Raw genomic sequence first — 26,554 nt, 5'->3', positions numbered from 1 at the left:
ACAATGCAAGTTTTCTGCACCAGGCCCTCCTGCAGCGAGCAGTGCCGTCCTCAGAGGCTCGGGTCCCACATCCAGGGCTGGAGGCACCAGAGTGGCTGCAGGGATGCGTGTGCTCCTCCATCAGGCTGCCAGAGTCGACAGGAGTCGGGTCACTCTTCTCTCCCACCCACTCTCCAGATCTCAGTCCTACATCTCCCCTCAGACAATGCCCCCTCCCCCTGTCACAGCTCCCCACCGAGTCTCTGTGGAATCACCCCATTCATTTCCTTAAAGAACAAGGATCTCATGAAGCCATTATCTTATCTGTTATGTGTTTGCCTGTTCATTGGCTCTCTGTTATTAGATGACAAGCACCATGAGAAGACAAACCACCTCTGTTATTCCTGGCTTAGCCCTGGCACCCAGCACCCTGTCTGGCACACAGAGAACTTCGCAGAATGGCGGAATGACGATTTGAGAAGACATGCTTTGACGTTTCTTCAAAGTAGAATATTCTCGACTGTTTTTGCCCTTATTCCCCTGCTACAAGCCAAACTTCACAATTTTTTTGATTTATTTATTTATTTGATAGGCAGAGTGAGGTGAGAGAGAGAGAGAGAGAGAGAGAGAGAGATAAAGAGATCAGTCTTCCATTTGCTGGTTCACTCCCCAAATAGTTGCAATGGCCAGGGCTGGGCCAGGCCAAAGCCAGGAGTTCCATGCTGGGGCCCAAGCTCTTGAGCCACTTCCCACTGCTTTCCCAGGTGCAAGAACAGGGAGCTGGATAACAGCAGCTGGGACTCAGTCTCTCTGATATGAGGCCAGTATCACAGGTGGCCGCTTAACCGCTTGACCACGGCACCGAAGTGCCGACCCTGACAATCTTTCTTCAAACCACTTGGACAGCAGTCCTTGCTCTTCTCTCAGCCGTTTTTCTTCTCAAAGTGGCTTCTTCTGCTTGATTCCTGGAGCTGCTCTTAAGAAACAGTCTCTAGCAGTGGTGACCACGTGAATGGGCCTGACTCTGATGGGGGTAAGAAGAGGCCCTGGCCCTCTCACATATGGCTGGGACACCAATGTTGGCCGGTTACAACAGGGCCAGAAATGGCCTGAGCCACAGACTCCCCAAACGTGGCTTGCTCTCTAGCTCAGCTGGCCTCGAGCATCGTGCCTCCTGACTTTAACTAGGACTCCCAGAGCAAGTTGACCCTTTTTCCCTTTTTTATCCACAGAAATTCACTCTCCATCTACACTGCTGGCTTGTTTCTGGTACTCTAATCTGGATGACACAGAAAACTCTCTTGCCACCAGAACCTGATTCTTTGGTGATGCTGCTTTCCTAAGTTGTAGAATGTTGGGGTACAGGCACAGCAGTTAAGACATCACACGGGGGGCCGGCGCTGTGGTGCAGGTTAATCCTCTGCCTGTAGCACCTGCATCCCATATGGGCGCTGGTTCTAGTCCCGGCTGCTCCTCTTCTGATCCAGCTCTCTGCTATGACCTGGGAAACCAGTAGAAGATGGCCCAAGTCCTTGGGCCCCTGCACCCACATGGGAAACCCAGAAGAAGCTCCTGGCTCCTGGCTTCAGATCAGCCCAGCTCCAGCTGTTGCAGCCATTTGGGGAGTGAACCAGCAGACGGAAGACCTTTCTCTCTGTCTCTCCCTCTCTCTGTAACTCTACCTCTCAAATAAAAAAAAAAAAAATAATGATGATAATAAAAAGACACTACATGGGACACCTACTAGGATTCTTGGGTTTGAGTCCTGGCTCCACCTGAATTCCAGCTTTTTGTTAATGTGCACCCTGGGAGGTAGCACATGATAGCTCGAGTACTTGGGCCCCTGGCCCCCATGTGGGAGACCCTGAGTTCAGGCTCTTGGCTTTAGCCTCGCCCAGTCCTACCTGTCATGAGATCTGGGGAATGAACCAGCAGATGGAAGATATATATATATATATATATATATATATCCCCGTCCCTCCCCCTCCCTGCCTTTCAAATAAAATGAAAGTAAATAAACAATTGTTTTACAAAAAGCAGCATTTGGTATCACTGTGTTTAAGGCCGCTGAGGAAAGGACCTCCCCTGGCCCCCTCATTCAGGACACACAGCTTTTGAGCTTCGTTGTCTTTATTTGGGTGTAATTTGTTTGGGAAGCAAGGTCAGGTTTCAGACCTGCCTCTCCTGGCACACCTGCTCCCCCACCCTCCCCACCCCCAGCACCACCCGGGTCCCTCCACCGGGCAGTGCTCCAGCTCTCTTATCTCAGTATTTTTTTCCTGAGCAGAAGCGAATGTCGACCGCTGTTGGAAACGATCGGCCAATACAGCCTGCAGCTTGAGTGCTTCAGAAGCTCAAGCACAGGCACCATCAACCTGTTCATTGATTTAACAACCGCTCACATCTGCAGCAATAGCTCAGGGACGGAAAATTCCAGTTACCAAGCACCAGCCTTCTCCTGGATTTGACTCCAGGCAGGGCTCCCTAGAGCCACACACTTCTGGCATCCATTTTCCTGGAGCAGGAACCTGCAGGAGCTCTCTCAGCAAGGAACCCACTCCAGCCCCTGAGAGAGCAAACCAGCCTAAGGCACTCTCACCTCACCTACCACGGGCCCAGCCTGGCACAAGTGCCAGCTGCTGAGCGTTCCTGCTTTATCCCTCTGCCTTCAGGTCCTGGGAACCCTACAGTTCCTAGAGATGTGGGGAAAGCGCAGGCTGGGGCATAAACCAGTGTATATCCCATCCCACACAGCCTTCTTACAAGCTAATGCAACGTCATCTAAGGTAACATAAGGTAATGTTGACACTCCTCCTGCAAGAAGCAGAGTCAATATTCATTTCTCTTGAACTTGGGCAGACCTTTGCAACTCCTTGAGCAATAGAATAGGGTGGATGTGGTGCCGCCCGAGTTTTAGGGCTGGGTCCCAACGCTAGGTATGGTTCCATTTGCCTCTCTCTCCAGGCATGCACGTGGTGATCTGAAGCTGAGACGTAAGAAGCCCAGGCTGCAGAGAGCACACAGAGAGGCCAAATACAGAAAGAAGCCAGTGGAGCTCTCCGATCTTTGGACCCTCCCTGCATCAGCCACCAGACTGCGTGGGTAGATTCCAGTGAATCCAGCCCTGGGCTTCAAGCTGTCCCACAGAGATGAGCCTTCCCCACTGCATCCTATCTGAAGGCCTGGACCACAGAAACCATGAGAACAAAATGTGGTTGTTTCATACCACTCACCTAGGGGTAATTTGTTAGGCAGCCAAAGTGGTAGGCAGACCCAACTGAAAGGAAGGATGTTATTTGCAACTCAAACTATAATGTAGGACCAGTAGTACAAAAGTGACTTTCAAATATCTGCTTGACCCATTGTTGAATTGTGTTATGCATCCTTATGTCAAATTATGATTCTTGGAAGATGCTGGCTTTGGTTTTCAACATGGGTGGCACAAAGTCCGTTCAAGGGCTGTATGCTCTTTGGCTAATTGGGGCTTTGCTCCCTTCCCAGTTAATAATATCTATCACTGAGACTGACAATCAAATGAATTGGAGATGCGTCTTGCTAGAGATGCTGGTAGAAGGTCTCTTTTTGTTACAAAACGAGTTCTTTTCAAAGGACTCTTTGCTAGGTATCAATTAGATTCATGTACTTAAAATTGTTCCTTCAATCAACCAGGAGGGGCCAGTGTGGTGGTGCTGGCCTACACTTCTATAGGTAAAGCCTATACCTGTGATGCTGGCATCTCATATGGGTGCCAGTTCTTGTCCTGGCTGCCTCACTTCCAATCCAGCTCCCTACTAACATGCCTGAGAAAGCAATGGAAAATGGCCCAATTGCTTGAGCCCCTGCCAACTGCATGGGAAAAAGGATGGAGTTCCCGGCTCCTAGCTTTGGCCTGGCCCAGCCCTGGCTGTTGTGGTCATTTGAGGAGTGAACTAGTGGATGGAAGATCCCTTTCTCTCTCTGTTTCTCCCTTGCTTGTAACTCTTCCTTTCAAATAAATGAATCTTTTAAAAAATCAACCAGGAACCCATCACGTGCCTAGTACTGGATGCTATAACGGATGCATCTTTCCAGGCCTCTATATGAGTCTTAGTGTTTGGGGCTGTAAGTCACTGAAAGCCGAGTCAAACCAACGGGGGGGTGGAGGGGGGTGGGGGGGTGGCATTTAGCCGCGTCGTTAAGACACCAGTTAGGACACTGCCCTGCATTGGAGTACTGGGGCTCAACACCCAGCTCTCTCTTTTTCTCTCTCTCTTTCAAACGTACTCAGAGACAAAGACAGAGACAGAAATGTCCCATTGTCCCATATGCTGGTTCACTTCCTAGATGCCCATAACAGCCAGAATTGGGCCAGACTAAAGCTAGGGGCCAGAGATTCAATCGGGGTCTCCCAGTCACTTGGGCCATCACCACTGCCTCGCAGGGTGGGCATTAGCAGGAAGCTGGAATTGGGAGCAGAGCAGAGCCAAACTTTAATCCAGCCTCTCCAACATGGGATGCAGGCGGGTCCCAAGTGGCATCTTAGCCACTGCACCAAATGCCTGCCCCTACTTTTTTTTTTTTTTTTTTTCATTAAATAACTGCAAACAATAGGGGAATTTCTTCCATAACGAAAAGTCCAGTGTAGGGTAGCCCCAGGGTTGGTTCACTCAGTGGCCCAACACCACCAGCCAGGAATGAACTTGCTTCTAGCTCTCCACTCTACTAAGCTGCTATGTCCAGCCTTCATGGTTCCAACATGGTAGTCACAGACATGAACGTGCAGACCACACCAGGGACACAGGCATCATCCAGACAGAGGAAAGGAACCGTTTCTCTGGAAATATTCCTTGACTTAAACGATTCATGATTTACCCTCTGGAGCTGGACCAGGGGCCTGGTCCCCTCTGAAGACATGGAAGGTGCCAGCAGGAAGCAGGATGACAAGCATGACCCAACTGTGTCTGCTCCAAATGCTAAGCCCAGTTAGGAGAGGGAGGACTCGCTGAGTGAGATAACAAGACACTGGTTACTAGACAATGATTTCTCACGGAGTGAACGTTTCTCTCATCCTCACCCTGCAGATACCACAGGTACAATGTCTGTCCACAGTGCCTCAGCTCCTTGGAGAAAATACGCGACTCCAAAAGCTAAAAAGCTAAGGTTTATCTTTTCCGACAATCACCTGCCCACGTGCACTGGGGCACCTTTGTGCAGGATGAAGCTGGCAGATAAATACATGGCTTTCCTATCTTGATGGGCACTCCTTGCGGGTGGCAGCTGGTTTGCAAGCATTGCCAGTGGAGAAATGGGAAGGCACGGGGCAGGGAGGGTGGGGAGGCGTTTGCCACTCATCAAGCTGCGGGGAGCACAAGCCAAGAGTGGTTCCTACATTTTTAGTGGCTGACAACAATCAAAAGAAGAATGTTTTGTGATGCAAAAATTCTAAGAAATTCAAAGCTCAATTTCCAAAGTGAGGCGTATCAGAACACAGTATTTGGGTATTGTCTAGGACTGCTTCCATGCCAAACAGCAGAGGGAAAACAAGGGGACTTCAAAACCTCCATGGAAAAATAGAATCCAAAGATAAATTTATTTTGCTGCCAAAAAAGTTTGCAATCTATGCCTAGTTTTTCAAGACACAGCTTTTCCATGAACTTTTTGAAGACCTCTTATATGTGTGGATTTCAAAAATCAGGGGACCGAAATGAAATTATTTTTTAATTCTATTTTTTCACAAACTCTTTAAAGTACCTTCATGGTTATGGCAGACACCAGATGGCCCACAAAACTTCCTACCTGCTAGCTCTGTCTGGCCTCTTACAGAACTCTGCTGACCCCTGCCTTAGCATCAAAGCCTAAACAGGGACTCCCAGACCTGGGGAGGGGCCATCTCGGAGCCTTCAGCCTGCCTGCCTACCAGCCTCCTCCCAGCTACACAGCTCATAGCTATGAACAGGGGTTCTTAGACCTGACTGAACCATAGAATCACCAGGGGAGCTCTCAAACCACTCTGTCCAGCCCCCATCCTCACCAAGTGAACAAAAATCTCTTGAGGATAGGCCCAGGTCCCCCCAGCCATCAGAAGCTTCCCAGATGACCACAGAGTGCAATCAAGGTCGAGAGCCACAGCTGTACGCCCATGGCCAATTCCAGGCACAGGTTCTGGAGCTTTCTCTAAGCAAACAGCATCACCTGCCCTGAGGTGAATGTTTTGGGAACAGCCCATCCGAGCCATGCCAGGGCGGGGCTGTGCAAGAAGACGTGGAGGAGCCAGCTGTGGTTAACCCCACCTTACATTTTTACAGGTGCGCAGCCAAATGACCTCACCTGTGTGCAGGCAAGTTCCTGAGGTTTCCCAGGCTGCGGAGTCCTCGCAACCTGGGCTCTCCTTGTATCTCTTGCCAATTCTCAACAGAGAAAACAGTGTCTCACCCGCGCTGCCCCTCACTGGTTTATTTTCCCTCACCCAAGAGGAGGCAAAGAAGAACCCGAGCACCGCCCGCACCCGGGAACGGTGCAGGCACCGGGGACGGCCCCTGCCCTCGGCATGTGCTTGGAGGAGACAAGCCTCAGACACCTGCTCTCCTTCCTCCACTCACTCGACAGGTATTTGCTGAGCTCCAAGCGCTGACCAAGCACTGTGGATTTTAAGATGCAACGACTGGAGCAAGATGCAGCCAAATTAGCCTGCTGCTCTGCGATGCTCGAGAGCTGCCCCCAAGGGAGACCCGGGAAGGGAAACAACCATCTTTCCAAGGGTGGAAAATATGCCGGCTAAAAAGAGGACACAGGCCGGCGCCGCGGCTCACTAGGCTAATCCTCCGCCTGTGGTGCCAGCACCCCGGGTTCTAGTCCCGGTTGGGGCGCCAGATTCTGTCCCCGTTGCTCCTCTTCCAGTTCAGCTTCCTGCTGTGGCCCAGGAGTGCAGTGGAGGATGGCCCAGGTGCTTGGGCCCTGCACCGGCATGGGACACCAGGAGGAAGCATCTGGCTCCTGGCTTCGGATTGGCGCTGTGCGCTGGCCATAACAGCCATTAGGGGAGTGAACCAATGGAAAGAAGACCTTTCTCTCTCTCTCTCACTAACTCTGCCTGTAAAAAAAAAAAAAAAAGGGCATGGCTACTTCAAAATGTGTGTGTAATGTGGAATTAAAAGATCAGTTTGGGGGCCAGTGTGGTGGTGTAGCAGGTTACACTGAGTGTGACACCAGCATCCCTTAGGGTTGGTGGATGAAGTCCGGGCCGCTCCTCTTCCGATCCAGCTCCCTGCTATTGTGTCTGGGAAAGCAGCAGAGAATGGCCCAAGTCTCTGAGCCCCTGCACCCCATATGAGCGGCCTGGATGAAACTCCTGGCTTTGACCTGGCCCAGCCCTGGTCACTGTGGCCATTTGGGGAGTGAACTAGTGGATGGAAGATCTCTCTGTATCTTTCCTTCTCTCTCTGTAACTCTGCCTTTCAAATAAAATACTTTTTAAAAAATCAGTTTATTTTGGTGCAAAAAAAATTTAAATATATGCATGGGCGGGATCTTTGAAAAGCTCATGGAAATGCATGTTGTGGATACTTGGATTTCAGTGCTGGCTGGGCGTGCTGGATTCTGGACGGCAGCAGGAACAATGTGCAAGTCTGTTGCTCAGGACAAGACCTGAGCTTTCAAACTACTGCGCTGGAGCCAGCACAGAGAGGAGGAGCTGGATTCAAGAACTATTTCAGAAAGACTCTGAGACCAGTGTAACGGAGGCTGCCGAAGCGTCCCCGCCTCATCCGGCTGCCCGAGGCTTCTGTCCCCCCACCCTCTCTGGTGCTCTACTTGTGTGCCCACCCAGGGCCAGGGGGAAAGAACACCAGGCAGGGAACTACGGCTGTTGCAGGCTGTTGTTAAATGTGTTTCTTGGTGTTCTTCAATGGCTGGTATTGTTGTTAAGCTCCCCAAGGCTTCTCCTGGCTATCCTTCAAACTGGACTTTCTGAAGGTGGCTTTCTGGGGGCTCCCTAGAGGCTCTGATCACATTGCAGAAGCTCAGTGGTGCTCTTAGGGGACAGTGCTGCTCACTGGTCATCCCCATGAGCTCCGGTATCAGAAATGCCTGCATTTGACGGCTGACGCTGTGGTGTAGCAGGTAAAGCCGCTGCCAGCAATGCCAGCATCCCATATGGGTGCCGGCTCAAGTCCTGGCTGCTCCACTTCCAATTAAGCTCTCTGCTATGGCCTGAGAAAGCATTAGAAGATGGCCCAGGTCCTTGGGCCCCTGCACCTACATGGGAGACCCAGAAGACACTCCTGGCTCCTGGCTTCAGATTGGTGCAGCTCCAGCTGTTGCAGCCAACTGGGGAGTGAACCAGCAAATGGAAGACTTCTCTCTCTGTCTCTACCTCTCTCTATAACTCTTTCAAATAAATAAAATAAATCTTTAAAAAATAAAAAGAAAGAAAGGTCTGCATTTGTACCCTGACCCCACCACTTACCAGCTGGAAAATACGTTCAAGTCATGCATCATCTCTAGGCCTCAGGCTCCTTTTTTAAAAAAAAAAAAAATATATATATATATATATTTATTTATTTATTTGAAAGTCAGAGTTACACAGAGAGAGGAGAAGCAGAGAGAGAGAGGTCTTCCGTCGATGGTTCACTCCCCAGATGGCCACAACAGCCAGAGCTGCGCCAATCCGAAGCCAGGAGCCAGGAGCTTCTTCCAGGTCTCCCATGCGGGTGCAGGGGTCCAGGGACTTGGGCCATCTTCCACTGCTTTCCCAGGCCACAGCAGAGAGCTGGATTTGAAGAAGTGCAGCCAGGACTAGAACCGGCGCCCATATGGGATGCCGGCTCTTCAGGCCAGGGAGTTAACCCGCTGCACCACAGCGCTGGCCCCTCTCAGGCTCCTTCTGTCAAATGCATGTAACAATACCCACCTCCTGAGGATGCAGTGAGAATTAAATGAGAGAGTAAAATAAAGCACGGAGCCAGAGCCTAGCATTTCAACCTGCCTCATAAGCTGGTATTATCTTTCTCTGCCTTTGAGGCCCCAGTGCATATTCATTCATGTACTAACTCAAATGACTATGAATGGACATTTATCGAGGGCCTTTCTATGTCCCATTCATAGTTCTGGACATCGTGAAAACAGGAGTGAGTGAGAAAAGACAGACCCCAGCCAACCTGGAGCATACTCATTTAAGACAGATCGAATATAAACCAACTACAAATGAGATCATTACAAACTGGGAAAGGTGAAAAGATTTAAACCAGAAGACATCAGCACGTGATGAGCCTAAGACAGAGACCCTGCAATGATAATGGGTGGAATGAAATGTTCAAGAAACTAAATGAGGAAAGGTGGCTCGGGCAGTAGCATGAGGGGGGTGCTCCCGAATGAGGTTGGCTTGACAGGCAGGGGCCAGAACAAATCAGGCCTTATGAACCTTCCGTGGACTTTGGCTTTTGTTCTAAGCCAATGGAAAACCATTCAGACTCCAGGCAGTGAGATGACATCATCTGATTTATCTTCTCTTTTTGAAATTCCATTTTATTTTTGATTGGCTCATGGTGATTGTACATATTTATGGGGCACTGACTTACCTTAAAAAAAAAAAAAAAAAAAGAACACTCTGTCTAAACTGAAGGAAAGGAAGGGTGGAACTGGACAGTCCAGTTAGAAACTTGTGGTAGGTGTCTCTGTGAGTGCTGATGGCCGGGTTGGGGGCAGGCCGAGGACAAGGAGCCCCAGGCTGCGTCTGAAATGCGCCCCCGAGCTGATGCCAGCAGCTTTCCGACAGCTTCAAGTGAGGCAGAGGGGAGAGGGAGGACCCAGGAGGAGGTCAAGGCAGTGCGGTGTCCAACGTCCGAGACACCAGAGGAGCTCTGGTGTCCAGGCAGCCCTTAGGTCTGCTTTGGAAAGCTGTCCCTTGCGAGGAAGACAGCTTGAATGAGTCTGCCTGTCTGAACCCAGAGTTCCAGGGAGAGGCCAAACCTGAGGATATAAATCAGGGAGCCATCAGCACCTTGGTGAAATTGGATTCTGTGCCCCACAAGCAAAGGCAGATAGAGAGAGAGGCACTCAAGGAAGACTTGAAGGGGGCAGACAAAGGGGGTGAGCAGGAGAGGGTGGGGGAAGGCTGTCAGTGCTGGATGACGGAGAGGACCTGAGCGAGGGGTTCAGGGGCACCGGAATGGGTTCCCAGTGGGCTCGGAAGCAGCCCCAAAGAGGGTAGACCGGGAGCTAAAAGTGACTGTTGCCAGCAGAAGGAGCGGGTGGGAAACTGTCGGCCAGCAGCCCAGGATGACAAGGACAGCACAGAGGTTACAGGTGACCTTGGCACAGCCCCTCCAGTGCAGCAACAGGGCTGGACCCAGAGTGGAGCAGGCTGAATAGGGGCGGGAGGTGAGCAGGTGAAGGCAGGGGGCACAGCTCTCCAGAAGGTTGTGGCTGCCAGGGAGCAGAGAACAGGATGGCAGGAACAGGGCAGGGCAAGTCAACGTCTCCTGCTTAGCTGTACGGTGGAGATGTCACGGCAGGTTTCCGCGTGAGGAAATGGATCCAGCAGAGAGAAGACTGGGGCCAGAAGGAAGACAAGTCAACCACAGGAGTGGAGTTGTTGACAGCGGAGGCTCTGGGAGGGGGCAGGGGGAAGGGGCAGATTTCCCTCTGTATCAAGAGAGAAGATGGAGAATGTGGGTAGAGCGTGGAGGGGCTTGTCCATCACTTGAGGCAGGCTGGCACCCAGTGAGTGCAAGCCTTAGGGAATTGTTTGTAAGCAGGCGATGGTTAGAAGTTAGCAGTCTTTCCTATTTAGAACAAGTGAGAATACTAAGAAACCTTTGAGCATACTTTAACTTGGGGAAGAACCACGCAAGTATTTTGCCATTTTGTAGACAGAATACAAGAAAGCACAGATTGTTCTGGAGACAAAGGGGAAAAATGTATTTATCTGTTTGATTACTTTTAGTTTCTTTTTCTGGAAGTCCCGGGCCCAGTCCCATAAGCAGAGAGAATTAAGCTGTCCCTCCCCCATTATCTAAGGCTCTTAAGAGTTATTGGGAATAAGTGAGCAAGTTTACCAAAGGAACACAGAGCTTTCTGGAAGGTACATTAATACCTTGACTTTTCCATGTAATATTCTAACTTTTTTTTTTTTTTTGACAGGCAGAGTGGACAGTGAGACAGATAGACAGAGAGAAAGGTCTTCCTTTTCCGATGGTTCACGCCCACCCAATGGCCGCTGCGGCCAGCGCACTGCGCTGATCCGAAGCCAGGAGCCAGGTGCTTCTCCTGGTCTCCCATGGGGTGCAGGGCCCAAGCACTTGGGCCATCCTCCACTGCACTCCCAGGCCATAGCAGAGAGCAGCGCCCCAACCGGGACTAGAACCCGGTGTGCCGGCGCCGCAAGGCGGAGGATTAGCCTATTGAGCCGTGGCACTGGCCATAATATTCTAACTTATTACAATAGGTTTGATTGCAGGGACCCAACTGCCGAGAAAGCTAACATGGTCTGCAGTCTCATGAGGGGGAGTGGTCTGTGCACCGGGGACCTGGGCTTGGTCGTCCCCAAGGAAGGCCAGTTAGGAGAGTGACATGGGCTTCCCCAGCCAACATGGAGCTGAGGTTATACACTAGGAGGATGGCTGTGTTTTCAGGTGGGCATTTGAGCATGCTGTGCTCTTATTAAAGAGCAGTATAGACCCCAGCCTACTTAGTGTGTACCCACTGCTGAGGATAACCCTGGGGGAGCCACAGCCACACCATCCTTGTCAGTGGCAAGACGACCCCCACTGACTTCATTCATGACTATGCTGCCGTAAGTGCACACTGAAGATACACTTGAAGATTTTAGGACTTTCCATTCTACTGGTTTGTTAGTTTTTCCACAAGTAATACCCTGTTTCATTTTGTGACTTTATAAAAAGTTTTAAAGGCTTATTTTATTTGTTCAAAAGGCAGAGTTACAGAGAGAGAAGAAGAGACAGAGGTCTCCCATCTGCTGGTTCACTCCCTAAATGGCAGCAATGACCAGGGCTATGCCAACTGAAGCCAGGAGCCAGCAGCCAGATTTTTCTGGGTCTCCCGCATGGGTGCAGGGGCCCAAGCACTTAGACCATCTTTTGCTGATTTTCCAGGCATATTAGCAGGGAACTGGATCAGAAGTTGAGCAGCCAGGTACTAACTGGTACCCATTCAGGATGCCAGCATTACAGGTGGCAGCTTAACCAACTACACCATAGCACCAGTTCCAACTTTATACAATTTAATACATGTATGTCCCTGTAATAAACAAAAATGTTAAAAATCTCTCCTCTATTCTTTTCTCGGGGGGGGGGGGGGGGCCTGTGTTGCACAACACTGGTTAATAACTCACTTTTATCACTGATCCATGGATGGCCCTCTTTTAATAAACTATATAATGAACCCCATGAGCGTACCATCCAATCCCAAGATCCAAAGCATTACCAATAACTTACATAGACTGACATAATCTGGCCCATCCCAGTTCCCTGTCTCCTCCACTGCATTCCCAAAGGCAAGCACTACCTTCAATTTGTTTTACCATCTCTTTGTTTATATAAATAAATAAATACACACACACACATACATATTGGGTTCCACATCATTGGATTCAGCCTGTGTGTGCCTATCATATAGCTATATCCTTTTATACATATTATGGCTATTTATATCTTCATTATATATGGCTATTTTATCGGGGCCGGCGCCATGGATCACTTGGCTAATCCTCCGCCTGCGGTGCCAGCATCCCATATGGGCACCGGGTTCTAGTCCCGGTTGCTCCTCTTCCAGTCCAGCTCTCTGCTGTAGCCCGGGAAAGCAGTGGAGGATGGCCCAAGTGCTTGGGCTCCTGCACCTGCACAGGAAACCAGGAGGAAGCACCTGGCTCCTGGCTTCAGATCAGAGCAGCGCCGGCTGTGGTGGCCATCTGGGGGGTGAACCAATGGAAGGAAGACCTTTCTGTCTCTCTCACTGTATCTGTCGAATAAAAATATATATATATACAATATATATATATATGGCTATTTTATCTAAAGTAATACACAGTCTAACTTTCAGTTGCTTTCATGTTTATAAAAACATTATTTTGAATACAAAGGCTTCTAGAATTTGCTTTCTTCACTCAGTAATAGTATTACTAGCATTTATCCATGAGGACATATCATTGTAACACGGAATTATAGTCCCATTTTCATGTGTTCTGTAGAAGTCCCCCATGTAGCACATAATTTATTTTCCCTTGGTAAATGTTTAGGTCATTTTCAGATTTTTGCCATTGCACCTAGAGCTGCTGTGGACACTCTTGGACCTGCCCAGTGCTCACGTTCAAGAGTCTCTGTTGGGGACATGTCTAGAAGGGGAATTGCTAGAACATGCAAATACTCAACTTTAGAGAGTCCCAAATAAATATCTTCCGGTACCAGGCAGTGTTAGACTTCCTTATTTTTTCCACCTGGTGGACATACAAATCCCCAGTGGAGTGGATTTGCATCTCCTCAGATAATCATAAAGCTGAACATCTCTTCATATTCTTCTGAGTCTTGATTATTTCAACTCTTCTGCAAGGTAACTATTGATATCCTCAAATGTTATGCTTACACACTTTTTTCCTAAATAAGTCTTATTTTTTAGAACAATTTTAGATTACAGAAGATATTGCAAAGATAACAGAGTTCCCATAACCTCCCCTCCCCCCAGTTTCCTCTATTATTTCTATCTTATATGAGTAGGATTCATTTATGGCAAATAAAGGACCAACAGACATATAATTATTAACCAAACTCCATACTCTGTTTTCACTGAATGTCCTTTTCGTGTTCCAGGATCCCATCCAAGACCTCACAGTCTATTTATTAGTCATGTCTCCTTAAGCCACTCTTGGTTATGACAGTTTCTTAGATTTCTCTCATTTTTGATGATCTTGACAATTCCAAGGAGTAGTGGTCAGGTATTCTGCAGCGTGTGCCTCCACTGGGAGTTGCCTGATGTTTTTCTCGTGACTAGACCAGGGTTATGTGGTTTTGGGAGGGAGATCACAGAAGTAACATGCCATTCTCATCACAGCACGTCAAGGGAGCGTACCAACAGCATAGCTCATCACTGTTGTTGTGGAACTTGATCCCGTTGGCAGAGGCAAACGTTTGACAGTTCTCTCCACTCAAAAGCTACGCCTTCCCCCCTTTTCATCCTGTATCGTTGGAAGAAAGGCGTTACGCACAGCCCGCATTTAAGGAGTAGTGGGTACCACAGACTGAGCAAATGTGTCCACATCCAATCCCCAGAGGTTGTGGATGTTACTTTCTTATCTGTCAAGAGGGATTTTATGGTCATGATTAAGTACCTAGTTGCCATGCAGACATTGTCCTGGCTCATCTGAATGGGTCCTAGTTACAGTCACAAGTGTCCTTAGAAGAGAAGGCAGAGGGAGATTGACAGAGAAGCAAGTGAGGTGACCACAGAGGCAGAGCTTGGGGTCATGCAGCCAGCAATAGCCAGGACTCAAGGGTAAGGAGTGGATTCCCCCAGAGCCTCCAGAGGAGCCCTGGATCTGCCAACACCTCGATTTGGGTTCAGGGGTGCTGATTTCAGACCCTGGCCTTCACAATTGTAAAAAGATAGCTCTCGATCGATCTTCCTGCTGCCTTGCTTCGGCCGCCAGCTGTGGCCCCACTGACACAGGGTGACTCATGCCACAAGTCGCTGTTGCCCCTGAAGATCCTGACATCCCAAACATACCCTTCTCTCCTGACCTGCTCTGCTGACAGCCTGCCTGCTTCCCAGCTGAGGAACCCGACAACCTCTGAATTGTCCCATTTCACAGATGAGGAAGCCAAATCCCAGAGATATTTGGTGATCTGCCCAATGTCTTGTGACTAATCACTTCCAGGGGACTTGTGCTCCCCTGGACTCTAAGTCACAGATCCAAAGCTCAGGAGAGCAGCCAGCTCCCTAATTTTCACTTTGGATGGCAGTGAATCAAAGTTTAAAAGCTTGGCAGGTAGAGCTGTTCCTGACTCCCAGGCATTTGGCACAGGCTAGTGTGTATTTTCAGAGATATTTTTCTGCATGAAGAAAATAAAGAGGGAACATATTTGACTAATAAATATGTGATCTCAAGGAACCTACAAATTTTTTTAAGTCCTGAAATAGTGCAGATTCCTGCCTAAGTGGAAGACATAAAGAAGTACTGAGCTGGAAGGAAACATCTGAGTTTTATTGCAAAGAGGCCCTCTAGAATGTAAATGCTGTTAACGGAACCCCAGAAGGAGGGAAAATGGATTTGCCACTCCCAGTGCTGAGTGGTACACTGCATCTCAGAGGACCTGGGGGCGCAGGTGTCTGACCAGGCAGGACCCCGGCCCTGGAGTCCTGCATGTGCTTAGGTGGGCACAATGGAAGTAACCCCGGCAGCCTTGAAAGCCACAGACAACATCATCAAGAGGCAAAGACTCCAACAGGTGAGCAGGGAGCCAAGGGTATCCTCATGGCCCTCATCATCACTGGAGATGACCTTGTTAATTTAATTGTTCACAAGTAGGTGCCTCTATGTATGTTCCATGGGGACAAAGACATGGCCTGTTCACTGCTGGGTCCCCAGATTCTTCTACAGTGTCTGACATAAAGCAGGCCATAAGAGCATGGATGGATGGATGGATGGATGGATAGATAAGATAGATAGATATAGATACGATATATATATTATAGTTTCTAACTCAGACCTTCTGTGTTGGCCACTCACAAACAAAGGGTACTGGGAAACCGGTGTTGTAGCACAGTGGGTTAAGCCACTGCCTGTGACACTGGCATCCCATATGGGGCTGGTTTGAGTTCCAGCTGCTCCATTTCCAGTCCAGCTCCCTGATAATGACCTGGGAAAGGAGCAGAGATGGCCTAGGTCCCCCTGCACACACATGGGAATCCCAGATGAGGCTCCTGGCTCCTGACCTTCAGCCTGGCCCAGCCCCAGCCGTTTGTGGCCATTTGCAGAGTGAACCAGCAGATGGAAGATCTCTTGCTCTCACTCTCTTTCTCTCTCACACATACACTCTCTCTCTCTCTCTCTGTCAATCCTTCTCTCTAATTCTGCCTTTCAAATAAATAAATCTTAAAAGGGGGGAGGGGGGCCGCATACTGTGCTTATGGCCAGGGGTGGGAACAGCCAGGTAGCCAGTCTCTGTCCACTACCCAGTGGTCAGAGGCCAGCAGAGGGCAGGTTAAGGACATCCACCCAACTCATAGCTCTACCCTGTGTTTTGATATTTATTTGTTTTAAATACAAATATTAAATGAATTTCTTTGCCAAAATGTCCATCTCATTAAACTCACCAAATATCTTCCCTATTCAAAGCTTAGACGTGAGTAATAATAATTGCTACTGGCTACCATTTCCTGGTTGATTACCATGTGCCATGCATAGATCACCTCATGGAGTACTTAAGGCCAGGTTTAAATTTGTATCCTTGTCTCTGTTCTACTGATGAAGAAACTGAGGCCTGGAGAGGCTACAAACTCGGCCTGGGTCATCCAGCTCTTCAGTGAGGGACGCAAGGCATGAATCAAACCTACCCAGCTCCCCTGCTCTCAACCACCGTGTGGTACTGGTCACAGAATAAGTCACTTGCCTTGTTTTCTCTTATGTTAAAATTCTGCAAGGAAAGACAGCCAGCCCAAATTTTCTTATCCGACCTAGGTTAGTCAGTCACTTTCTGAGTTGACTGTGTCACTGCTGTCCTCCCTCCCTAGCGTGCGAGCCGAGTCAGACCAAAGCCGCTGCCCAGGAGTAATGTGGACAATAGCAGCACGATGAAGGGAAGTTTTCAGTCAATGTGTGGTCTTCCCTTCATAGGTCTGCCCTCCCCTCCTTTCGCTTGTTTTGGGAAGAGATGGGTCCTGGCGATTAATGTACAGCAGTGTTGCACAGTTGTAGGTATAAGGTGCCACTTCCAAGGCTCCCATGACAATCACCATAGAGAAACCATTATTGGGTCCCTCGCCCTTCCCTGCACTTAAGAAGGCCCACCTGGAATTCTTCCTGATGAGATTTTTAAATAATGAAGGTGCTGTGGGCTCCCAGCATCCTCCAAGGAGGTGGTTCTCCCAAAGGCATAAAAACAGCAAACCTGTTTGTTCTTTCTTGTTAGAGCTGTGGTTTCCTGTAATAACTCCACATGGGCCACTGCCCCATCCAGCATCCCTCTCTCTTCTAGAACCCTCAGAACTCACCAGGTCACATTAACTCTCAAGGCAATGCCATCTCAGCACCCCTGGAGAGAATGAGCCCAGGGGCTCCATCTAAAGGGGGTCACAGTCACGAGTAATTCGGGGAGGATAGAGGTCCAGCAGTGTCATTTTCCAAAGAGCTTTGAAGTCATCCCAAACTCCACTCCCATTTCTAGCAACTGCCTCAGGGTAAGCCATGGATAAAACCCTCGGCTTCCCATAGCAGCAGACAGTCCAAAATCAATCTTTCCTCTCCCCCGTTGGCAGGGCAGTCCATCGTGAGCGCCAAGAAAGTGATGCTTTAGCTGGGGGTCAGGCGGAAAGGAGCAGATACCTACCAGCCGCCGCACTGCGTCCTGACATCAGGGAAGCTTGGGACGGAGGGAGGATATGGATGTTGGTTTGGGCACCACCTCATGCAGTCCAAATTAAACATGCTATTTTTTCAAGTCCACTTTCCATCTCTGACCCTCTCTCAACAAATCCTTACCTCTCTAGAGTTCTCTCCCTCGACTCAGTGTCCCCCTTCTGTAAGAGTCTAAGACATGCTCCCTGATCCTCTAGGGCCTGGGTTGCCCAGAGAACCCCAGTATCCCCATCACACTTCCCAACATCCCTTTGATCTTCTCTGAAAATTGCAGCCATCTCTGATAGGTCTCCTCCCTCAGCAGTCTTAGAATTTACTGGCTGGATCACCCATCTCAGCACTCAAGCCTGTGTTCCACTCCACGGAGGCAATAGCATTTTCATCCTGACTATTCTCAGATTATTTCATGTAAGTATCTTCTTTTCCCAGGAAAACTGAAAGCTCCCTGGAGTCTAGGACTGGGTTATTTATTTGTTCCAAAGGTAGAGCAACAGAGAGGGGAAGAAAGAGAGAGATTTTTCCATCTACTGAGTCACTCACCAAATGGCCACAACAGCCAGGTCTGGGCCAAGCCAAAGCCAGGAGCTCCAGCCTGGTCCCCCACGTCAGTGGCAGGGCCCCATGTACTTGCGCCACCTTCTACTGCCTTCCTAGGCACATTAGCAGGGAGCTGGATCAGAAGTGGAGCAGCTGGGACCCAAGCCAGGCACTACCATATGGGATGCCAGCATCTCAAGCAGTGGCTTACCTGCTGCACCACAACATGGGTCCTTCTCGTGGTTCTTTGGATACACCACGGTGTACCCCTCTGTGGTTCTGAATACCTAGGATGGGTTTAAATATGTGGAGCTGCATCGAGATGAACAGAACTGAAGGGAGATTTACAGCAGAACGTGAAGCCACTGGGCGCTCACCAAGGAAATGGTTGGTGGTCTCCAATCACAGGAGTGATACTTAGAATGGGTCCAACGTGTATGCCACGGGCTGGTACCCTTTACACTGGTCAAGCCAATGGAGCACTGCAAGGCCTTGGATCAAGCAGACTAAATGCAGAGAAGGGGAAAGGAGGAAGATCCCTATTTTATGTCTTGAACCAAGACTCAACGCGCTGAAACCGTAGGCTGAGATAGGCTGCAGAAAAGGAAACACTGTCCCTAGGGCAGGTGCCAGGTTCACAGGATTTGCTACTCATTTGTTTATTTTTATACTATTTTATATCTCTGTTATTATCCTCTTTTCAAAGGATGCCTGATTTTACCTCAATCGCCACCTTTGTTGACAGAAAAAGCAGTTTATCAACACACCTAGCCAAACAAAGCCAGGCGGGGCAGTGCTGGGAACCGAATGGCCAGCGCTAGGATTTTAGGTCCACTCCCAGGCACCGGAACTGAGCTTCCTGGTTCCCTCATGAACACGGCTGAACTCTAAGAGGACCTTTGTTCTGACGGCCTCCCATGCGGATGCTAACAAGAAAGAATGATCTGACTACTTTATGAGTGCGAGTCACCAGCAACTTGGGGGGGGGGGGGGGGGGAGTGCCAGCTGACCAGAGCGTGCTGCGCTAGGTAACAGTGGAGGGTGTGGGGGAGGATTTCAGAGAGCACCTGCTGGGCTGCTGGTGTGGAGGCCTGGGGTCCCAGGATGTTGCACAACACCCCCCCCCCCCCAGGCCCCACAGCTAGATAATGGTGTTTCTGGAGCTGGGGCTTCAGTCTCCTAATCCCCTGGGCCTAAGAAAACAAACCAAAGAATCCAAAGGGGAGGTGCGAACTCTAAGTCGGAACTTGAAGTGTGAGCAGGACAACCTTCGAGAGCTCCAGGAGGACGGTAACAAACAGCTCCAGGAACAGCCAGAGCTGCTGCAGGAGCTCGCTGGAGGTACGCTCGTGTTCAGGGCTCACTCCAGAGCAGGTTACACAGCACACGCGCATGTCCTCAGAGCCCTGGGGGCCAGAAGACCGGCACGGAGCTGGCTTGTTCTGAGGCCTCTCTCCGTGGCTTGTAGATTCTGTCCTCTCCCTGCGTCTTCACATGGTCCTCTGTGTGCATCTGCGTCATCTTATAAAGACATCAGTCAGGGACAGATGCTTAGTGCAGTGGCTGAGGCATTGCTTGGGACACCTGCCTCCCATATCAGAGTGTCTGGGTTCAAGTCCCAGCTCTACTTCCAGTTTAGCTGCCTGCTAATTCACAGGCTGGGAGGCGGTGGGTGGTGACTCCTGTGCCTCAATCCGACACCACGTGGGAGACACAGATGGAATTCCAGGCTCCTGGCTTCAGCTTGGCTCAGCATCAGCTGTTGCAGGCATTTGGGAAGTGAACCACTGGGTGAAACATTCTCTCTCTCTCTCTCTCTCTCCCTCTCCCTCTTTCCCTCCCTCCCTCCCTCCCCTCACTCCCACCTCCAATCTTTCTTTCAAATGAAGTAAAAATAAATAAATACAATGCAAAGGCGCTTTAAGAAAGAAGAGGAGAGGAGAGGCAAAGAGGAAGAAGTGGGGAGAGAAAGAAGGAAAGCAGGGAGGGAGGGGGAGAGGGGGGGAGAAAAGAAGTCAGATTTTGAGCTTCCAGGGCTCAGGACTTCAACAAAGGAACAGGGGAGGACATCGTGCAGCCCACGGCGCCCTGTGTTTTCTTCTCGATAGATTCCTGAGGAGTCCTCCAAATCTCCTCCTCCCTCACAGGGGATTGGGCCAGCCTGGTAGACCACGGGCCTGGGGGCTGCAGTGGGGCTGTGGTCCCTCAGTTCATCAAGCAGAGAAGAGCCACGGGCTCGCTTTCAGGAGCCACTACCAGAAACCACTGGGCACCCTCGTGTCGGACCCTGCTCGCCAACCTCCCTGGCTCTATGGAATGAACAGACTTCCTGAAAGACAGGGACTCAGCCTTGAGCCCACTCGCGTGTAACAGAGCTCCTGCGTGACGGATGAGAAGTGACTATGAACAAGGCGAAGGCGATGCCGCGGCCCTGGCCTGGGCCCATGTGGGCAGTGCCCTTGGGCCCTGAGGCTGGTCAGGCTGCTGCCAACCCCACCGCCAGGCCTACACGAAGAGGTGAGCCGGGGGCAGGGCAGCGGTTCCCTCCGGCCTCACACTTTCTTCAGAGTCTTCGCACATCTGTGGCAGCTTCCGGCGAGCAGAAAACTTGGTGCCTGCCTCGGTTTGGAAACCCACCAAAGCAAAGAGCAAAACAGCATCCAAATCAGAGGAGAAGCTGTTCCAAGTCTAGCAAACGGACTCCGGATTCCATTAAAAATTGACCCCAAAGACAGCACGGGAATAGTATCACCCGGAGCAAAGTGTGTGTGGATGACAAAATGATGCAGGCAATGGGAGCTGTTACACATTATGTCCCACGTTTGAGGGGAAGAAAGGTTAAGTGAGCTAAAACACACAGCAACCAAATAACAACCAGTATGCATGGCTGCCCATAGGAAAAGCATCACGGGAACAACAAGTCACGCTGCTCTGGCCTTGCCTCCCTCACCTGACCACCTGCAAAGGCATCTTGTCTACCTGCAAAAGTGCAGCTCTCTATGAATGGGAGGAAATTTTGGTTACTTTCTGAGTCCAAGGCCAAATAGCTTCTTGGTCTGTGTTTGTCAGAGGGACTAGATGACATTGGACGCAAAGCAAAATGCTAAAAACCACCCGGCTTTTTTTTTTTTTTTTTAAGATTTATTTTATTTATTTGAAAGACAGAGTTACAGAGAAAGGTAGAGACAGAGAGAGAGGTCTTCCATCGTTGGTTCACTCCCCACATGGCCGATCCGAAGCCAGGAGCCAGGAGCTTCTTCCAGGTCTCCCACACAGGTGCAGGGGACCAAGGACTTGGGCCATCTTCTACTGCTTTCCCAGGCTATAGCAGAGAGCTGGTTCGGAAGAGGAGCAGCCAGGACTAGAACCAACATCAATATGGGATGCTGGCACTTCAGGCCAGGGATTTAACCCACTGCACCACAGCGCCAGCCCCCCTGGCCTTTCATATTCACAGCCCCTTGCAGTTACGGAGCTTCTTAGACAAAGTCAAAGCTGTGGGTCAGTCAGGCAAAGTCAAAGCCGTAGGCCAGTCACAAAGATGCTCTGGCAGTATCGGAAGTGCTTTCCCAGCTCAGAGCTCTGCTGGTTCTTGGATTCCTCTTAGTTATTCAGCATGAGGGGTGCACATATGGCACAGGGGTTTGAGATGCCATTGGGACCCCTGCATCCTGTATCAGAGAATCTGGTCCAGGTCCCAACTCCTTCACTTCAGATCCAGCTTCCTGCTGATGCGCACCCTGGGAGACAGCCCATGATGGTTCAAGTGCTTGGGTTCCTATCACCTACTTGGGAGGCCTGAATGGAATTCTGGGCTCCTGGCTTCTGCCTGGCCCAGCACCAGCTATTGTGCACATCTGGAGACTGAACCAGTAGTGGAAGATATCTCTCTCTCTCTCCCTCCCTCCCTCCCCTTCTCTCTCTGATCTTGGTGTGTGCCTCTCAAATAAAATGAAAATTAATTTAAAAAATTTTAATTAGTCAACATTGGCTATTCCTACTCAACATTACCCTTAAGGAAGTGTGGCATATTTGGAATAGCAAATAGCTCCCCATGGCTGGCATCTAAGGTGTGTTTTGCTTTGTGTAAGGCAAAATTTTCCTCTCAACATCCAACTACACATGAACTAAAAATGGGTCCTGTTATCTAAGCATGTACTATACAGAACTTTAAAATTGGGAAATACAAAATGCTTGCATGGAAAACAGAGCAACATCTGAATATATAAACAGAGAACGTGTTCTTGGGGCCAGTGTTGTGGCATAGCAGGTAAAGCCGCCACCTGCAGTCCTGGCATCCCATATGGGCCGGTTCAAGTCCTGGCTGCTCCACTTCCAATTCAGCTCTCTGCTATGGCCTGGGAAAGCAGTAGAAGATGGCCCAGGTCCTCCCGTGTGGAATACCCAGAAGAAGCTCCTGGCTCCTGGCTCCTGGCTTCAGGTCAGCCCAGCTCCAGCCATTGTGGCCTTTTGGGGAGTAAACTAGCAGATGGAAGGTCTCTCTTTCTGTCTTCCCCTCCCTCTCTCTCTGTAACTCTGCCTTTCAAATAAATAGATAAATATTTTTTAAAAAGAAAATGTGTTCTTATTTGTAAGGACTCCGCAGACACACAACAAAAAGAGCCAACAAGTGATCCTCATCCATTTGTTCCACGCCGGTCCTCATCCCTGGCATGTGCGGCAGGAACTTGTAACACCCACGGAGACCCCCAGACGGCTCACCATGCTACCTGCAGAGTGCAGGAGGGGGCTGCCCTGTTTCTCCCATTGAGAGTTCTCTGCTAGAATGCTCAATGATAATAATTAATATCCACACTGGTGTAATAAAAAGGGTGAGTCTGTCCCCATATAATCAAAGGGAAATGACAGCAGAATAAAGCCAATGCAAGGAAGCCCAGTAGTACCCCTGTAATTAAACATCCCCGTGACACTGAGAGCTCTCTTGATCACACATTGCCGATTGTTCTGCAGGAAGAGAGCGAAGCAGATAAGTACTCATTTGCACTGCCATCAGTTCATCTTTCACTCATTAAAGAAAGGCTGCCCACTGGCCAGGCTCCTGATGTCATTGTCCCAATCAGCATGAGGCCCTGGCCTGACACTCGCCAGCCTTCAGGAAGGAGGGGGCAGGGGCATCAGCCCCATCCGCTAGGAGAATGACTTGAGGAGGAGACCCAGATGCGGGAGAGCTTTATATGCAGCTTCCACAGCCTGGGGGAGGACAGGAAGGCCCAGCCAAGGAGAGCGTTCCGCCAGTCACACATTCTACCGCACCCTGCGACAGCCCATGCGGGCACTCAGGTGAGGGAAACGGGCAGCCCCTGCCCTGCCCCTGTGAAGATGGCAGCCCTGGGAAGAGGAGTGTGACGCCCCACGGAATGATCAGAAAGCGATCAGCGCCACGCATGAGTAAGTGCTGGGAAGACTCTGCCCAGAAATGCATGGGGGGAAGGTAATGCTGGAGTGCACTGGGCTTGCAGAGGTTCATAAAGTAGGGTGAGGGTTGGAATTACACTGGGGCTTGGGGAAAAGATAGAGACTTCCCCGCGGCAGGGAATGTGCGTTTTGTCCAGCTTTGGAAGCAGAGGCATAGTTCTGTAAATTAGCGCTTTCGGGAAGTAGAGGCGACCCTTTGAGGGGGCCAGAGTCATTAAAAATGTATCATAGGCTAATCCTGCGCCTTGCGGCGCCGCCACACCGGGTTCTAGTCCCGGTTGGGGCGCCGGATTCTATCCTGGTTGCCCCTCTTCCAGGCCAGCTCTCTGCTATGGCCCGGGAAGGCAGTGGAGGATGGCCCAAGTGCTTGGGCCCTGTACCCCATGGGAGACCAGGAGAAGCACCTGGCTCCTGGCTTCGGATCAGCGCGATGCGCCGGCCGCAGCCGCCATTGGAGGGTGAACCAATGGCAAAAAGGAAGACCTTTCTCCCTGTCTGTCTCTCTCACTGTCCACTCTGCCTGTCAAAAACAAAAACAAACAAACAAAAAAAAAAACCAAAAAAAAAAAATATCATTAGTTAGGAGAGGGCATTTAGCCTAGCCGGTAAGATAGCCACATCCCCTATCCGAGTGTCCAGCTTTGTTTCCTAGCTCTGTCTCCTTAACCCAGCTTTCTGATAACGTAGGCCCTAGGAGGCAGCAGGTGACGGCCCAAGTAATTGGGTTCCTGCCACCCACTTGGGAGACCTGGATTGAGTTCCTGGCTCACAGCTTCAGCCCTGGCTCAACTCCAGCCCTCGCAGGCATTTGAAGAGTAAACCAGTGGGTGGGAGCCCTGTCTAGTGCACCCGCTCTTTCTCTTTCTCTCTCTAATAAAGAAACAAATAATTTAAAGAAATTATCATTAGCAAATAAGGATGACTCATCCCAATCTCTCCTGGACAGGTAGATCAGGTACCAGAGGGTTCTAAATCATTCTTCCTCACACAAGACACAGGCTCCCTCATGGGGCAAGACAGGGTCCCTAACTCCTCCAGGGAAGCTGCCTGAGGACTTCTGGTGGGACCGACGAGCTGGCTCAGCCTTCCCTCTCCTGAAGACTGCTGGCCCTTACTGCAGAAGGCACAGTGCAGGGGAGAGCGCCCGTCAGCTCTGGGGAATTCGAGAACACGGCATCAGAGTCAGCATTCGTGACCCGCTTTGTCCTCCTTCCACAGAACTGCTTTCCTCAAGGGTTCCATAGGCTCAGGCCTGTTTGCTTCAGAGACAAGGACATAAACCCAAAGGAACAGAATGACCTGTCCAAGGTCCCAAAGCCCCTATCAGACCAGATGCCTATCATGCCACAGCCTCCGCTTCCTGGTTAGACCTGAGTCCGGACCCCCTCAGCTGTCCCAGGCAACCATAACAAGAGCAGGAGAAGGTAAACTGTTCCTGTAAAGGACCAAAAAATAGACATTCGGGTGTTTCAGGCCATTTTTTCTCTGTTCCACCTAATCAAAGAGACCCTTATAGCGTGAAAGCAGCCATAAACAATATGTGCACGAACGGGCATGACTACATTCCAATAAAACTTTACTTACAACAACAGGAGACTGGCAGGATTTGGCCCACCAGAGTTTGCCAGCCTCTGAACAAGAGTAGTGATCACTCAGAATGTTCTAGAGCCTGTACCATGTAATTTGCAACATTTTCTCTTTTGATTCCAAACAGTTGTATGAGATTATTCCCACAGTTGCGCAGATATAAAAACCGACGCTAAGGATGACAGACAACTGAACCAAGGTCTGGAAGCTGGTCACGGGTGGAGCTGTAGGCTCACTTAAGTCTTATTCATTTGAACTCCAGAATCTTAACTGATCAACAACAGTCTGTATACCTCCCAGATGCACTGAAACTCTCGGTTTTAGCTTGAGGGATTTAATGAACTTCCTTTGAAGACTGATCCTGCCGGACGCTTACTGAGAGAGTAATGAAGACTCTCAGTTTGCCTGGGACTGTGTGGTTTCCCAAGGAGAGACCCAGGCAAACCAGACTGGTTGGTCATCCTACCATCAGACATTGGAACGGTTCACTTTGGGCCTGTTCAACTGAACATGGTGAAATTACACTGGCAGCTACCCAAGGCAGGATTTGTACTGAAACCCCTTCCTCTGAATAGGGAGAGCTCCAGAGAACAAAGCCACAAGAAAGACCCAAGGAAGACGTTTACTGGAAAGAGAATGATGAGTGATTTCTCTCAAGAGCCCAATTAGAAGCCATATTTATGTTTACTGGCTGGCCTACCCATGCCTTTGCCCTGTTTCTCCTCTCTTCACCTCAATGAATACTCTAGGGCTCTCTGAAGACCCCCTACCGGATTCTACATACTCCCACTTAAACAAAAGCCAAAGAGGAAAAGAGAACTCACTGGGAAACCAGTCTTGGCAGAAGGCCAATTGGGTCTTTGCCATGTGTCTAAAACATACTTAGGTCCCTTGTCTGCTTTTCAAGATGTCCCAGTGCCTCTGGAAATCTTCCCACCTGTCCTCCCAACCTATCCTACTCCCACGTCCCCATGTCACTCCATACCGCCCCATCCCCACACACCGTGTTGTTCTCAAGAGCAACAAATCATCAGTTTGCTTGTCTATATCTATGGCTAGAACCTGAGCTAAATTCTGGCCACTCCTGTTCACCATTATGCCTCTGGAAAATTACTTGTCAAGAAGAAATTCTCAATAAACATTAATTGTAAAAGAACTGTGTTAGGCTGGTGCTGCGGCTCAATAGGCTAATCCTCCACCTGCAGCGCCGGCACACCAGGTTCTAGTCCCGGTTGGGGCGCCGGATTCTGTCCCGGTTGCTCCTCTTCCAGTCCAGCTCTCTGCTGTGGCCCGGGAGTGCAGTGGAGGATGGCCCAAGTGCTTGGGCCCTGCACCCGCATGGGAGACCAGGAGAAGCACCTGGCTCCTGGCTTCGGATCAGCCGGCTGCAGCGGCCACTGGGGGGCGTGAACCATCGGAAAAGGAAGACCTTTCTCTCTGTCTGTCTCTCTC

Source organism: Lepus europaeus, chromosome 13 (assembly GCF_033115175.1).
Source record: "Lepus europaeus isolate LE1 chromosome 13, mLepTim1.pri, whole genome shotgun sequence".
NCBI classification, from domain to species: domain Eukaryota; kingdom Metazoa; phylum Chordata; class Mammalia; order Lagomorpha; family Leporidae; genus Lepus; species Lepus europaeus.
This window is presented reverse-complemented; position numbering follows the sequence as displayed.